Genomic DNA, 15,839 nt, shown 5'->3' on the forward strand with positions numbered 1-15,839 from the left:
ATTTTTATCTTTGGCCAAAAACAATAAAGTTCTTATCTGGTAATAACTTTGTTTAAAAATATGGAAGCCAGCCCTGGCCAGTTAGCTCAATGGTTTGAGCATCATCCCAAAGTGCAGAACTCGCTGGCTTGGTCCCCAGTTAGGGCGCATGCAGTAAGAGATTGGTATTCCTTTCTCTCTCTCCCTTCTTCTCTCTAAAATCAATAAAATAAACATTAAAAAATAAGAAAGCCATATGAATGATAATTATTTTCCACCTAAGATAATAGTAAGTGTTTACATGCTTAAGACCATGTACTATGGGGAACTTTACAGAAGAATCAAATTTCAAAGTAAAGATATCTTTAGTGCAGCTGTTTCAAACTGGTGCACAGCTATATGAGAATACTGTTGTTATTTTGCTCAGCCGAATCATGTTCTTTTAATAAAACCCGTTCATGCTTATCCTGCTATTGCCAATCATTCTGGAGGCTACCCACCGTTCCCTCAGTCCTGCTAGCCAGATCTATGCCTTTGTATAGCTGTGCTTAGTAGGTGTGTACTCGGCACGTGTGTCTATATATTTGTCTTGCTTTCCTCACAGCACAGGGTTGAAGTCTCTCCCACTAACTAGTTGTGTGACATAGTTTTGTAACCTTGAGACTATTACCTGACCTCATCATGCCTCACCTTTCGATCTTTATTATGTGTCAGCTACCATTCCAGTGGCTTATATGTCTAATTCCATTTACCTTCATGTAAATGTAAAGGAGAGGCCAAAAAGCCAGCGTATTCACTCATTTAATTCTCACAACAAGTCTGAAGCTAGGGGATGCTATCATTTTACTGATTAAGGCACTAAGATACAGATGCCTGCCTTATTGCTCAACTTTTTGCAAAGGTGAACCGCAAACTCACAGCTGGCCTGGTAAACTCCAGTTTGGAAGGACACCTGCTTAAAAATTTCAGACCGTGAATTACTGCTTCTGTCCCATTCTTCCTTTCAAGTGTTGGTTTTCTTACAAGCTACTACACAATGCCCTGTTGACTTTCCAGTTCTTTGCGCAAATAGATACTTAAGAAATATTATCTAAATGGCTGTCCTAAAAAAGGGAGCACTTCAAACAACTAGATCCATTGGCAAGAGTGTAGTGTAGTACTGAGGAGCGAGAGCCGACTCTGGGGCCTCCTCGACCTAGCCCGCCACTTACTAGTTATGCTCCTGTAGGCAAGTTGTTGCACCTTTTTTCTTCATCTGAAAATTGGAACAGTAATATTAGCATCATCAGATGGCTGTGAAAACTGAGAGTGTTCTGTAAGTACTTGACACACAGAGTACATATAAATCACATAGTAAATAGTCATCATTACTGGTAGTACCTAAGGCCTCATTCACTAGCAGGTAGACTCGTGCTTTCTTATTCGAGACCATTTTAAAGCACTTCTGTGACTCTTTAATTCTGGATTTTCAGGCAGATACTTTGGAAATTATTTTAATTCTTTCAAACAGCAGAATACCATTTAGTACCTCCCCAAATTTCCCACATTAAGACTTAAAATGTTTCACCATTAAAAAGCTTGCTGCATCTTAAGTTGCATTTCAAGTGTCTCAACAAAACAAGTTAGTGCAGACCATTTAAATGATACCCAGTCACTAGTGCCTCCATTTCTATTTACCTCTTTTTCAAAATTCCTTTTTTATTATGTACCTTATGAATTTAAAACATGACTGGAGATAAATTTCTCAATATGTATATTATGTTTTCTGAGCCTGTTAATTCTTTGAGAAAACTAAGGGAAAAAATAATGAAGCCATGTTATACAGGTACTTAATTTTTTTTTTTAATCTGTGGTAGTACTATGGTAATTAATGCTTATTTTATGCAAACTAGACTGTATCTGTTAACGGACACATTACTGTCAAGAAAATATTACTTGTCTTAATTATCAGTAATGAAGCAGGGATAAGCTGCTCACTTAGATATAATATATCTAATGACCTTTTCAGTTAGAGGTTGTGATGAAAGGTATCAGTTTCACAAATTATGCTTCATTCAGCTTCTGGCCTTTGTGTAGATTAATGTTTTGTGGATGAGTTTTAAAGTCAAGCATAAATTGTGTTTCATGTTTAAAATTGATTTAGTGTCTTGCTTTTAGTACCTCATTTTCTCATTTATAAAGTCTCAATTTTATCTTCAAGCTTAAAAATATAGTAAATTTAGGGCTGCTTTGCTAACTGCCAGTTTATTTTTAACCTTACCAAATAAAACAGTACATTTATTTACACTTCTTCAACCAAAGGACACATTTCTTTGTTATTTCTGAATTTAGGACAATAAGCACACAATGTGTATGATGACAATTTTGAACTAGGAATATAGTAATATAAATATTTCTAATTCTGTTTTTCCTAGTGAGATTTTCTAAGATGACACATAGCTAGTCATTTGATAGCATTTATCATATCCCTGAATCAACCTTGTACCAAATAATAAATCTTTTCAGAGTATTGAAACATCATTCAGGAACTCAGAGATTTAGCCTTGTATTCGGACCAATAGGAGAACTGCCCCATGTTTTAAGTTTAAGTAAAGATTTAGGTGTTGGGGGTTGATGCAACAAAGCAATGAAATGGAAAGGGACTTCCAAAAATTTTAAGTCATGGAACCTTTTCTCTATCTAAAATCTTATTCAGAAGCCCAGTTTTAAAAGCTGTCAAAATTGGAGCTGATCTGCTTGAATAGAAAGATTTATTTAATAACCTGAAGGAATTCAGGACTCTCAAGGAGTGGAGTCTTGATACTGTGATGCTATATTTGAGTTGTTCTCAGAGCCCATTGGCTAGAGCAGGAGAGAAGAGTACAAACATCTTTTTCAACCCCTTCATTTTAATTAGGGAGCACCTCAAGTTTAACACAAAGTAAGCAGCCTAAGCTCATGTGGTCAATAAATGCTATGATCTGAAATCTAAAAAACAAAAATTATAGTGCTTCTACTGGCGAAAATCTTTACTCTTTGTTGCCCTGCTACTGTAATAATGAATTTTGAGAATTCCTTAAGAAACAGTTTCTGAGTTGACCTAGATTTCCATTTTCAAGGACATAGTGAAGTCCTACCTGTCCCAAAACATCTACTTTTTACTTCTGCCAATGAAATGCTGGGTGCTAATTCTCTGCTCTGGCTTTGCTGAAGAGCATGAGCAGGACCAAGGTAGCAAAAGAGGAATTTCCCAATGCTTTACTTAAATGCTTTCAGTTCCTCAAAAGTATATTCATTCATGGAGTTTCCTGTGGATAGAACTTTCCACCTACAGCTCCTCTACCACCTACCACTGTCATCTCAACCACACTAACATTTTTTTTCATTTTTCATTTTTTAAATCTTATTTTTATCAATTTTAATGTAGTGACATTGATAATTTTAATGCAGTGACATATGTTCAGAGAAAACATCTCCAGATTATTTTGATATTTGATTATGTTGCATAACCCTCACCCAAAGTTAAATTATCTTCCGTCACCTTCTATCTGGTTTTCTTTGTGCCCCTCCCCTCCCACCACCCCCTCTCTCTCCTTCCTTGCCCTCTTCCCACCCCTCACCCCACCCCCCATTACCATAACATTCTTGTCCATGTCTCTGAGTCTCATTTTTATGTCCCATCTATGTATGGAGTCATATAGTTCTTAGTTTTTTCTAATTTACTTATTTCACTCCGTATAATGTTATCAAGGTCCATTCATGTTGTTGTAAATGATCTGATGTCGTCATTTCTTATGGCTGAGTAGTATTCCATAGTATATATGTACCAAAGCTTTTTAATCCACTTGTCCTCTGACGGACAATTGGGCTGTTTCCAGTTCAACCACACTAACTTTTATTTATCCTTCAGACTACATTAAACGTCACTTCTCTGATCCATCCACACCAAGCCGGGATTCTTTGTTCTCCCATAGCATCCCATACTTCATCAGAGCAGTAACCATACTGCACTGCAGTTACTTTTATCATCCCCTTATGCACGCTCAGTTCCCTAAATACAGAGCACAAATGTCTTGTTCATCATTGAATCCCAAAGCCTAGCAGAGTTTCTAACAAGTGCCCTGTATTTATTAGGAAGGAGGGGAGGGACATAGACTCTACCTAATCTCTGCTGAAAAGATGTAACATGTTGATATAAACTGTTTTCTTGTGGAGAAGCAGCCTTTGACTTCTGCATGACTTTGGAAGAGTTGCCCATCTGTAGGTCTTTGTGTCCCTTTCCAATAGGAAGAAAACACCTCTGGTGCAGAACTTTGTCTTCCTCCAGCTGAGGAGAAAGTTCCCCTGCATCAGAACTGTCTTCTCAGTTTCTGAAGTACAATGCAGGAAGAAGTTATGTTTTCCTTGGACACCAGATTAAGGAGACTTCTCTTGGGAAATTCTTAAAAATCATCTTGCTTTTTTCCCTGTGTCCCAAGAAATTGAATAATGGGCCACCTTCTTCATTTACAAATAAGCTCATGTACTTTTAATGGTGATGACATTGTTTAAATGAAGTACATTTGTGGTTATTTTTGGAAACATTAGAATTTTATTCGTTTGTTTTGAAAACAGTACCTATACAACTCATAATTTAACATGTGTACCATAGCTATGATAGAATTATTGTCTACAATTTAAAATGTCTAAACTTGTTTCTGTAAAAAATGAGGAATTTAAATACAACTAATCAGTGGCTCTTCCAGTTATTAATTACCATATTTTTCACTCCATAATACGCATCTGACCATAAGACACACCTAGCGTTTTAAGGAGGAAAATAAGAAAAAAAATATTCTGAACCAAATGCTTTGTTAAAATATTTAATAAAATATACCACAATAATATTTCAACAATGTAAACTGAACAGCAGTATTAACAACCATTAGCACTGTTATTAACAAATGAGAAGAGACTTTAATGTTCAAATACTCTTCTAGTTGTCTGGGAATCCACAGCAGCTAAAAAAACTGAACATTCACTCCATAAGATACATGGGCATTTTCCCCTCCACTTTTGTGGGGAAAAGTGCATGTTATGGAGCAAAAAGTACAGTATATTATTTTTGTATTGTCACGAGCAGCTGCTAAGGTATGTGGGTGCAAGAGATGGGCGATGAGATAAGAAGAGAATTATCCCATTTAGTTTTTCTGAAACTTGAGAAAGAAAAGGTTAAGTTCAAGAAAAAGATCCATTGAACTTCAGTGGTGATTCCTATACATATTAGGAAAAACCATTTTTAAGGACCTGGGTGGGCGGTAGGGGGAATAATGCATGCATATCGCTGGAATAGCAATTTATATTTAACAGAACTAACTGGTCACATTTTCAAGTAAAATACGCCCTGGCATTTGAACAGCTGTTATATCTAAATTAGATTTGAATACTGTTCTTTAACCTTCCCAGCTGTAGTGGGGGCAGTTTGTTAGTCTATGTCAGTATAAAACATGCATACCATACTTAAATTTGAAACTTTAAACACATATTTTTATTAAACTGGTAAATTTTGGTTCCATAAGCCTATTTTAGATAAACCCTTTGTCTGATTTATTTATTGTTCTCAATTATATTCCTACTTGGTGCAGTTCTCAACTAGAGTATATTGTATATTTGAACAGATTTTTTTATTATTAATTTTAATGCGGTGACAATAAATCAGGGTACATATGTTCAGAGAAAACATCTTCAGGTTATTTTGACATTTAATTATGTTGCATACCCATCACCCAAAGTCAAATTGTCTGCTGTCACCTTCTATCTGGTTTTCTTTGTGCCCCTCCCCTTCCCCCACTCCCTCACTCTCCTCCCTTCCCCCCTACCCCCCCCCATAACCACCACAATTTTGTTCATGTCTCTTAATTTCGTTTTTATGTCCCATCTATGTATGGAATCATGCACTTAGTTTTTTTCTGAATTATTTATTCCACTCCGTATAATATTATCAAGATCCAACCATGTTGTTGTAAATGTTCCTATGTCATCATTTCTTATGGCTGAATAGTATTCCATAGTATGGCTTTTTGGTTGTTTCCATGTCTTGGCCACTGTGAATAATGCTGCAATGAACATGCATGTGTCTTTACATACCAATGTTTTTGAGTTTTGGGGGTATATACCCAGTAGAGGGATTGCTGGGTCATATGGTAGTTCTATTTTTAGTTCTTTTGAGATACCACCATAATTTCTTCCATAGTGGTTGTACTACTTTACATTCCCACCAACAGTGGATGAGGGTTCCTTTTTCTCCACAGCCTCTCCAACACTTGCCATTACCTGTCTTGTTGATAATACCTAATCTAACAGGTGTGAGGTGGTATCTCATTGTATTTTTGATTTGCATTTCTCTGATAACTAATGAAGATGAGCATCTTTTCATATATCTGTTGGCCATTTGTATTTCTTCCTAGGAGAAGTGTCTATTCATGTCCTCTTCCCATTTTTTATTGGATTGTTTGTTTGTTGTTGAGTTTTATGAGTTCTTTGTATATTTTGGATATTAGGCCCTTATCTGAGCTATTGTTTGAAAATATCATCTCCCATTTAGTTGGCTGGCTGTTTGTTTTCTTGTCAGTTTCTCTTGCTGTGCAGAAACTTCTTAGTCTGATGTAGTCCCATTCATTTGTTTTTGCCTTCACTTCCCTTGCCTTTGGAGTCAAATCATAAAATGCTCTTTAAAGCCCAGGTCCATGAGTTTAGTACCTATGTTTTCTTCTATGTACTTTATTGTTTCAGGTATTATATTTAGGTCTTTGATCCATTTTGAATTAATTTTAGTACAAGGGGACAAACTGTAGTCAAGTTTTATTCTTTTGCATGTGGCTTTCCAGTTTTCCCAGCACCATTTGTTGAAGAGGCTTTCTTTTCTCCATTGTGTGTTGTTGGCCCCTTTATCGAAAATTATTTGACCATATATATATGGTTTTATTTCTGGGCTTTCTCTTCTGTTTCATTGGTCTGAGTGTCTATTTTTCTGCCAAAACCATGCTGTTTTGATTGTCATGGCTCTGTAATATAATTTGAAGTCAGGTATTGTAATGCCCCACCTTCTTTCTTTTTCCTTAGGATTGCTTTGGCTATTTGGGGCTTTTTATAGTTCCATATAAATCTGATGATTTTTTGTTCCATTTCTTTTAAAATGCCATTGGAATTTTGATGGGAATTGCATTGAATTTGTATATTGCTTTGGGTAATATGGTCATTTTGATTATATTTATTCTTCCTATCCAAGAACAAGGAATATTTTTCCATTTCATTGTATCTTTTTCAATTTCCCTTAACAATGGTTTGTAGTTTTTATTATATAGGTCCTTTACATTCTTTGTTATGTTTATTCTTGGGTATTTTATTTTTTTTGTTGCAACCATGAAGGAGATTATTTTTTTGAGTTCATTTTCTGATGTTTTGTTGTTGGCATATAGGAAGGTAATGGACTTTTATATATTAATTTTGTATCCTGCGACCTTACTGTATTGATTTATTGTTTCTAGTAATCTTTTTGTGGAGTCTTTGGGGTTTTCGATGTATAGGAAGGATCATATCATCTGCAAAAAGTTAAACCTTTACTTCTTTTCCAATATGAATGCTTTTTATTTCTTTTTCTTGTCTGAGTGCTTTCGCTAGAACTTCTAACACCATGTTAAATAAGAGTGGAGAGAGTGGACAACCCTGTCTTGTTCCTGATTTAAGGGTAAAAGTCCTCAGTTTTATGCCATTTAATATGATGTTAGCTGATGGTTTATCAAAAATGGCCTTTATTATGTTGAGATATTTTTTTCTATACCCATTTTGTTGAGTGTTTTAAACATAAAATTGTGTTGTATTTTATCGAATGCCTTTTCTGCATCTATTGATAAGATCATGTGGTTTTTGTTCTTTATTTTGTTGATGTGGTGTATTACATTAACCGTTTTACGTATATTGAACCATCCTTGTGATTCTGGGATGAATCCCACTTGATCATGATGTATTTTTTTTAATATGTTTTTGTATTTGATTTGCTAGTATTTTGTTTAGTATTTTAGCATCTGTATTCATTAGAGATATTGGTCTGTAGTTTTCTTTGTGCCATCCTTGCCAGGTTTCGGTATGAGGTTTATGTTGGCCTCATAAAATGTGTTTGAAAGTATTGCTTCTTCTTCAATTTTTTGGAAGACTTTGAGTAGAATAGGAACCAAGTCTTCTTTGAATGTTTGATAAAATTCACTACTACAGCCGTCTGGCCCTGGACCTTTATTTTGGGAGAAGTTTTTAATAGTTTTTCTATTTCCTCCCTGCTTATGGGTCTGTTTAGGCTTTTCTGCTTCTTCATGACTCAGTCTAGGAAGATTGTATTGGTCTACGAATTTATCCATTTCTTCTAGGTTGTTGAATTTGGTGGCATATAGTTTTTCATAGTATTCTACAATAATTCTTTGTATATCTATGATATTGGTGGTGATTTTTCCTCTTTCATTTTGGATTTTATTTATATGAGTCCTTTCTTTTTTTTCTTTGGTGAGTCTTGCCAAGGGTTTGTCAATTTTGTTGATCTTTTCAAAGAACCAGCTCCTTGTTTTATTAATTTTTTCTATAATTTTTCTGTTCTCTATTTCATTTATTTCTGCTCTGATTTTTATTATTTCCTTTCTTCTGCTGGTTTTGGGTTGTCTTTGTTCTTCATTTTCTAGTTCCTTAAGATGTGAAGTTAAGTGGTTTTCTTGGGCTCTCTCTTGTTTGTTCATATAGGCCTATAGTGATATGAACTTCCCTCTTCTTACTGCTTTTGCTGCATCTCAGAGATTCTGATATGTCGTATTGTTATTTTCATTTGTCTGTATGTATCTTTTGATCTCTGCGCTTATTTCTTCTTTGACCCACTCACTTTTTAAAAGTATGTTGTTTAATTTCCACATTTTTGTGGGGTTTTTTACCTCTTTTTTGCAGTTGAATTTCTAGTTTCAAGGCTTTATGATCAGAGAATATGCTTGGTATAATTTCAATTTTTCTGAATTTGCTGATGTTATTTTTGTGGCCCAACATATGGTCAATTCTTGAGAATGTTCCATGTACACTAGAGAAAAATATATACTCTGGCACTTTGGGATAAAATGTCCTGTAGATGTCTATCATATCCAATTGTTCTAGTGTTTTGTTAAGGCCAATATTTCTTTATTTATTTTCTGTTTGGATGAATGATCTAGAGCCGTCAGCAGTGTATTGAGGTCTCCACTGATTGTATTTTTGTCAGTTTTTGTTTTTAGATCAGTCAGTAGCTGTCGTATATATTTTGTTGCTCCTTGCTTTGGTGCATATATATTTTGAAGTGTTATGTCTTCTTGATTCAGTGTCCCCTTAATCATTAAGAAATGACCATTTTTGTCTCCAATTACTTTTGCTGTCTTGTAGTCAGCATTGTTAGATATGAGTATTGCTATACTTGCTTTTTATTGAATTTGTTTTTATCCTTGTTGCTTAGATATATTTCTTGTAGGCAGCATAGAGTTGGATATTTTTTATCCATTCTACTACTCTGTGTCTTTTTATTGGTGAGTTCAATCCACTTGAGGGTTTCCTATTGCCATTTTATATATTGCTTTCTCTTAGTTTTGTATCTTGTTTGATTCTTCTATTGTTTTTCTGTCATTTGTTTTTGTTTGGTTGTAATCCATACTTCTTTCCTCTGTTACTTTTTTTTTCAAGTTATGTGCTTCTGTGGTGGTTTTTTCAGGGGTGGTTACCATTAAGTAATGGAAAGGGTACCTACCATGTTCATTGTAGTACACTATCTCATGAGTGCTTCTGCACTACATCCTCCTTTGCTACTGTTAATCTTCGTCCTCTCCCATTTTTTGTTTTTGTTGTCACAGTTTAAATTTGATTTTATTGTGTTCTTGGTGGAGCTTTTACTTGTGGTTTTGCTTTGTTTTGTTCTTTGTATCTGGTCAGAAAACCCCCTTTAGTATTTCCTGAAGTGGGGGTTTTCTGGTGATAAATTCCCTCATCTTTTCTGTATCTGTGAATGTTTTTATTTCTCCTTCGTATTTGAAGGATAGCTTTGATTGGTATAGTATTCTTGGCTGGAAGTTCCTCTCTTTCAGAACTTTAAATATTGGGGTCCACTCTCTTCTAGCTTGTAGAGTTTCTGCTCTGATGATAATCTAATAGGCCTTCCTTTATATGCTGTATTCTTTTCCCTGGCTGCCTCGAGAAGTTTTTTTTTTTGTCGTTGGTTTGTGCCAGTTTCATTATGATGTGCCTTGGAGTAGGTTTGTTGTGGTTAAGATAACTCGGTGTTCTGTTTTCTTCTTGAATTTGAGGCTTTAGTTCTTTCCATAGGCTTGGGAAGTTCTTGTCTATTATTTGTTTGAATATGTTCTCCATTCCATTTTCTCTCTCTTCTCCTTCTGATATACCTATTATTCTTATGTTGCTCTTTTTGATAGAGTCAGACAATTCCTGTAGGGCTTTCTCATTTTTTTTTTAATTCATGAGTCTCTCTCCTCTTCTCTCTGTTGTTCCTCTAGTTGCCTGTCTTCTATGTCACTAATTATCTCTTCTATCTGGCCTGTTCTATTAGCTAAGCTTGTTACCTCGCTTTTCAGTACATGAATTGAGTTTTTCATCTCTGTTTGATTTATTTTTATAGTTTCACTTTCCTTGGTAATATATTCTTTCTGTTAATTGAGTTGTTTATTTAGTCCCTAAATTGCCTTTCTGTGTTTTCTTGTATATCTCTGAGTATTTTTAGGATTTCTATTTTAAATTCTCTGTCATTTAACTCCAAGGTTTCCAATCTATTAAAGTTTTTTTCTATAGATTTTTCCTCATCTATATGTGCTATATCTCTGTCTTTTGTATCCATGATATTCGATTTCCTTTTCCTTAATGGCATCTGAGGGTGGTTTTGTTAATAACACTTTGTTCAGTGTGTGTGAATTTCAGATGTCCTGGGATTGTTTTTCTCTCTCTAGTTGTCAAACTTGTTGAAATTTTGGGGAGAGGTATTGTGAGCCCTCTTCACGGCGCTATTCTCTTGAGCAGATTTTAAATAATTGAAATATCTTTTCAAACCCTTTCCATTTTTTTACTTTTGTATTAAGAATGAGCAAAAAATATGCATTTTGTATACAAATACTTGTAACTGCATTGATGTATTCAGAGCAAAATTTAAATTATATATACTTTTTATATATTTCCCTGCTCAACTCTCTAACAGAATTTTCTTTGCTAACACAGTCATGGAAATGGAACAAGGATGAGGTAGTTGCTGTAGGAAGGGCAAAATAGAAGACCAATACTTTTTTGTCTTTCAAGACTAAGATTAAGAGGAGTTAAGATCAAAATACATGTAATTATGTGGCATATGAGTATAGTGAATAAAATTTTTGGCCTACTACTCTAGAAAATATTGCTTGACTTTGAAAGGTTATTTTAATTAATAAAACACAACTGACCAGGCGGTGGTGTAGTGGATAGAACGTCACGAGACCCCGACGTCACCAGCTTGAGCACGGGCTCATCTGGTTTGAGCAAAAGCTCACCAGCTTGAACCCAAGGTTGCTGACTCGAGCACGGGGTTACTCCGTCTGCTGAAGGCCCATAGTCAAGGCACATATGAGAAAGCAATCAAAGAACAACTAAGGTGTCGCAACAAAAAACTGATAATTGATGTTTCTTATCTTTCTCCATTCCTGTCTGTCCCTATCTATCCCTCTCTCTGACTCTGTCTCTGTTAAAAAATTTTAAAAAAAAACACACAACTGCTCATGGATTAATAGCACACATGTGTGCTCACATTCATATATAGATAAACACAGAAGTAGTTATAGATTTCTCTGTATGTGTGTTTATGTACTATATGCCGTATTTTCTGGTCCATAAGATGTACCTTTACCCCCCAAAAGTGGAGGGAAAAATGCCCGTGGATGTTATGGAGCAAAAAATATGGTATTTTATTAAATATTTTAACACACCATTTGGTTCAGAATATTTCTTTTTCTTATTTCCCTCCTTAAAGTCCCAGGTGTGGCCCTGGCCGGTTGGCTCAGTGGTAGAGCGTCGGCCTGTTGTGCGGAAGTCCTGGTTTCGATTCCCGGCCAGGGCACACAGGAGAAGCGCCCATCTGCTTCTCCACCTCAATCCCCCTCTCCTTCCTCTCTGTCTCTCTCTTCCCCTCCCATAGCCAAGGCTCTATTGGAGCAAAAGATGGCCCGGGTGCTGGGGATGGCTCCTTGGCCTCTGCCCCAGGCGCTAGAGTGGCTCTGGTCGCGACAGAGCAATGCCCCAGATGGGCAGAGCATCGCCCCCTGGTGGGCGTGCCGGGTGGATCCCGGTCAGGCACATGCGGGAGACTGTCCGACTGACTCCCTGTTTCCAGCTTCGGAAAAACATACACACACACAAAAAAAAGTCTTAGATGTGTCTTATGGTCAGGTGCATCTTATGGAGTGAAAAATACAGTACATCTATTCTTAGCTTTGTCTTCCAGAGAACTTAGAAACAACGACCTCAGGAATTCTACAAGTTCCTAGATATTGGTTTCTAAGTTTCATTCCCCGCTAATAAACAAAAAAGAAGAGAAAGAGGAAGAAAGAGAGGAAGGGAAGAGTGGCCTCTTGGCCAAATTGCTGATTCTTGGGCTGGTGAACAAAAAGGATAACATAAGACTAGCATTTATGTAAGGAGGTACTCAAAGAATGAGAAGAGAAGGCACCGGAGCCACTTTGAAGAGGGCCCTACTAGCCAAATCTGGAAAATTTGAGGTTCAAAATAAGTAATGAAAAATAACCTATTGAGTAAAATGGAAATCCGTGAGTCCATTTCTGCATGGAATGGATGGATGGATGGATGGATGGATGGATGGATGGATGGGGAGAGAGAGATATAGAGAGAGAGAGAGAAATGAAAAGAGAAACCAGTGAATAAACATTACAGGAATGATGAAATAGAAAATTGCCCTTTGACAATTATAGTTATATTTAGTTCAGACAGAAATGGTCAATGGAGGCCAAAAAAGCTGGTGGATTGATGAGGTTTGATGAGGAGCAAGATATTGAAAGAACCTCAAAGTATTTCCAAAGTACTAATCAGTTACAAAGGGAAGAATTGTGACTGCAGTAGAAAAACCTGATGAACAAACAACATGACCAAGGGATCAGTTAACATCACATCTGGTACATCACCTTGGTGTGAGTCACCAAAAGAGCAGTCTCATATTTGGGGTTCCCCTGTACAGAAGGTGTAATCAAGAGGAAATGATGCCGAATGAATCTAGGTTCATGGTTAGCCTACAGAATAAAAGCCCTGTGTTCTCGACAAACTATCGAGGACTTGAAAGGCAGGGAAATACTGAGAGTATTGGAAGAGAACAAATGTCCTGATATTGCCGGGACTATTAACAAGTGTAAATGGAGTCTGAATTGACAGTTGGTTTGTATTAATGTTGATTTCCTGACTTGAAGGGTTATGTGGTGATCATGTAGTAGAATGTCCTTGTTTTGGAAAATACACACTGGTATTTATAGGTAGTAGGAATCATATATTCTGCTTGTTCTTAAGTGGTACAGAAAAAGGCTAATTATGGCATATATAAGTCTTGGAGAAGTATGTCTATATTTAAACAACAGGAGAAGGAGAGATGGAGCATATGTAAAATATTAGGCATTGGGAGACCTAGGTGAGAGAGATATGGGAATTCTTTGTGCTGTTTTTGCATTTGTTTCTGTTGAAAATATTTCAGAATAAATTCTTATAAAATATTAGTTTAAATGTAACAATAAATACTTCATAGACAAATACATTAATATTTCTGCAATAAAACATATGAGGACTCACAAGAAATAGAATTAATAAAAACTGCAATTAGCTTTATGTCATACCAGGCCAGATTTTGCCACCAAATATGTTAAGGTTTCCGAAGTTTTTTAGATTTGTGAGTTGAGAATACAGGTGGTCTGATCTGTGTAAGGTACCTGAGGCCCAGATAGGTAAACTTTCTGATCTCACACAAAAAGTGGCAGAACCAAGTCCAGATGCAAAGTCTCTTGATTCTTAATCCTTGGATGAGAGCTGATGAACAGATTACTGAAGCTAGACCGGAACCTTTGGGAGTTCATTCAGGAAAGTGTCAGATTTACAAAATGCCTTTAGGGCTACATCATTAGTTTTCACTAACAGGGCATGTTCTCTGTTGCAATTTCAAATGCATCCCAGAGAAATACAGAGAACCTTTTTCATTCTCCTTGCCTATGTCCTACCTGGTGGTATAAATGTAGGGATGGATAGATGTCTTCCTCTCCTCTCTGCCTCTCGTCCTCATCCTAACTCTCTTTCCCTGTACTATTTCCTTCCTTTCTACAGTACTAGAGCATGGGTTTGGACTTCAATCATTACTTTTTTTCTAATACGACTTACCATTCACTTGAATATCCCTAATGCCCAAAGTGTTTTTAAAGTTTCCCGTAAGAACATGGTCTCCTGGATCCTATATCTCCCCATACGGTTTTGGATGTCCTTAAGGATTGTGTAGTCAGGCATTTCCTTTTTTTATGTTTATTTGATTGATTTGAGAGGGGAGGGGGTGAGAGAGACAGGAACATTGGTCTGTTCATGTATATACCCTGAGCAGGGATCAAACCAGCAACCTCTGCACTTTAGGACAATGCTCTAATCAACTGAGCTATCTGGCCAGGGCTCTGTTTTTTTTTTTAATGGTCTTTTCTTACTGGGAAAATAAAATATTCTTGGATATTTTCTATCATATAGCCAATATAAATCCATTTTGAAGGCTAAATATTATTCCTTAAACTATCACAATTTTTAAAGTGGGTTTTCAGTAAGCTTCTTGTACCTCATATCTCCTCAATTCTTATAAAAGATTGTCTAGAAAATATCCAAGAAATAAGGATAATAATATCTATTCAGAAGGTTGTTACAGGGTAGCTAATATAAAAAATTTTATTGGGAAAATGAATATTGTTCATGTAAAGCACTTAGCACACAATGAAATGCATAGAAAGCACTCAAGAAATCGTCGCTGTTAGCACTTTTTATTAAACAATGCAAATGAATTAACACACCAAAGTTACTTGCAAGTCTTGGTTGTCTGTTGGGGGCTGCATATAGGGCTTTCATATTATGGTCACTTCCTGCAGTCTCTCTGTTTACTTGACTTGTTAAACACAACACATACAAAGGGTCCTGTGATCCTATGTTTGGTCTCTTAGGACCCTTCTCCTCCCTGCCTTTGCACCAATGGCTTAGTCAACAAGCTTGCTAAGCAGGGGACACAGAGCAAGAAGACAGGCATGCAATGTGTCGGTATTTCTGTGGAGCAACCCATACTGCCCAGCAGCCCCCAGAGAGCCTGAAACAGCCCCAATACCTTTCAGATTTAGATAGCCTCTTTATTACTATATCCTGTGGGACTGCTAGTTTTAAACAATTATTACTGATCAAAAAGTTATCCAGTGTTCATCAGAGTATGAATATATTATTTTAACATAATTTATATACTTACACTCGGCTTGGCTGTGGTTTATCCAGGTAGGTTATCCCTAGAGCAAGTCTGTGATATCTATGGTGGTAAATACTGGTTTATTTTATTAAAGAAATCAAAATGTTTTCTCATCAAAAAAGGAGAATTGCTATAATTTTTTTTCTCCTGGTTAGTATACCCTCTCCTAAAATAATTCTCAACTTGTTTGAAACTAAAGGCCAAGAACTGAGTGAAATGAAAATAGTGTGAAGCATCTAAGTAGATCACCCTTTACGTATTTATCCAAAAACGTAAAATTCAAATATTGTATGGGCTCACATATTCAGTACTCTTACTTAAGCTAAAGCACACTTCTGAAATCTGATAG

At 36.2% G+C, this 15,839-nt stretch overlaps 1 protein-coding gene and 1 non-coding gene across 6 annotated transcripts in view; both read left to right on the top strand.

Annotated features, from left to right (window-relative positions):
* The window catches only part of ELP4 (elongator acetyltransferase complex subunit 4), a 209,544-nt gene that overhangs the window by 123,685 nt on the left and 70,020 nt on the right, over positions 1–15,839 (top strand). The window lies entirely within an intron of this gene.
* Positions 12,004–12,079, top strand: TRNAN-GUU (transfer RNA asparagine (anticodon GUU)). Its single transcript has one exon. It is a non-coding gene; the product is annotated as a tRNA-Asn (tRNA).

This window comes from Saccopteryx bilineata, chromosome 1, assembly GCF_036850765.1.
Source record: "Saccopteryx bilineata isolate mSacBil1 chromosome 1, mSacBil1_pri_phased_curated, whole genome shotgun sequence".
NCBI classification, from domain to species: Eukaryota; Metazoa; Chordata; class Mammalia; order Chiroptera; family Emballonuridae; genus Saccopteryx; species Saccopteryx bilineata.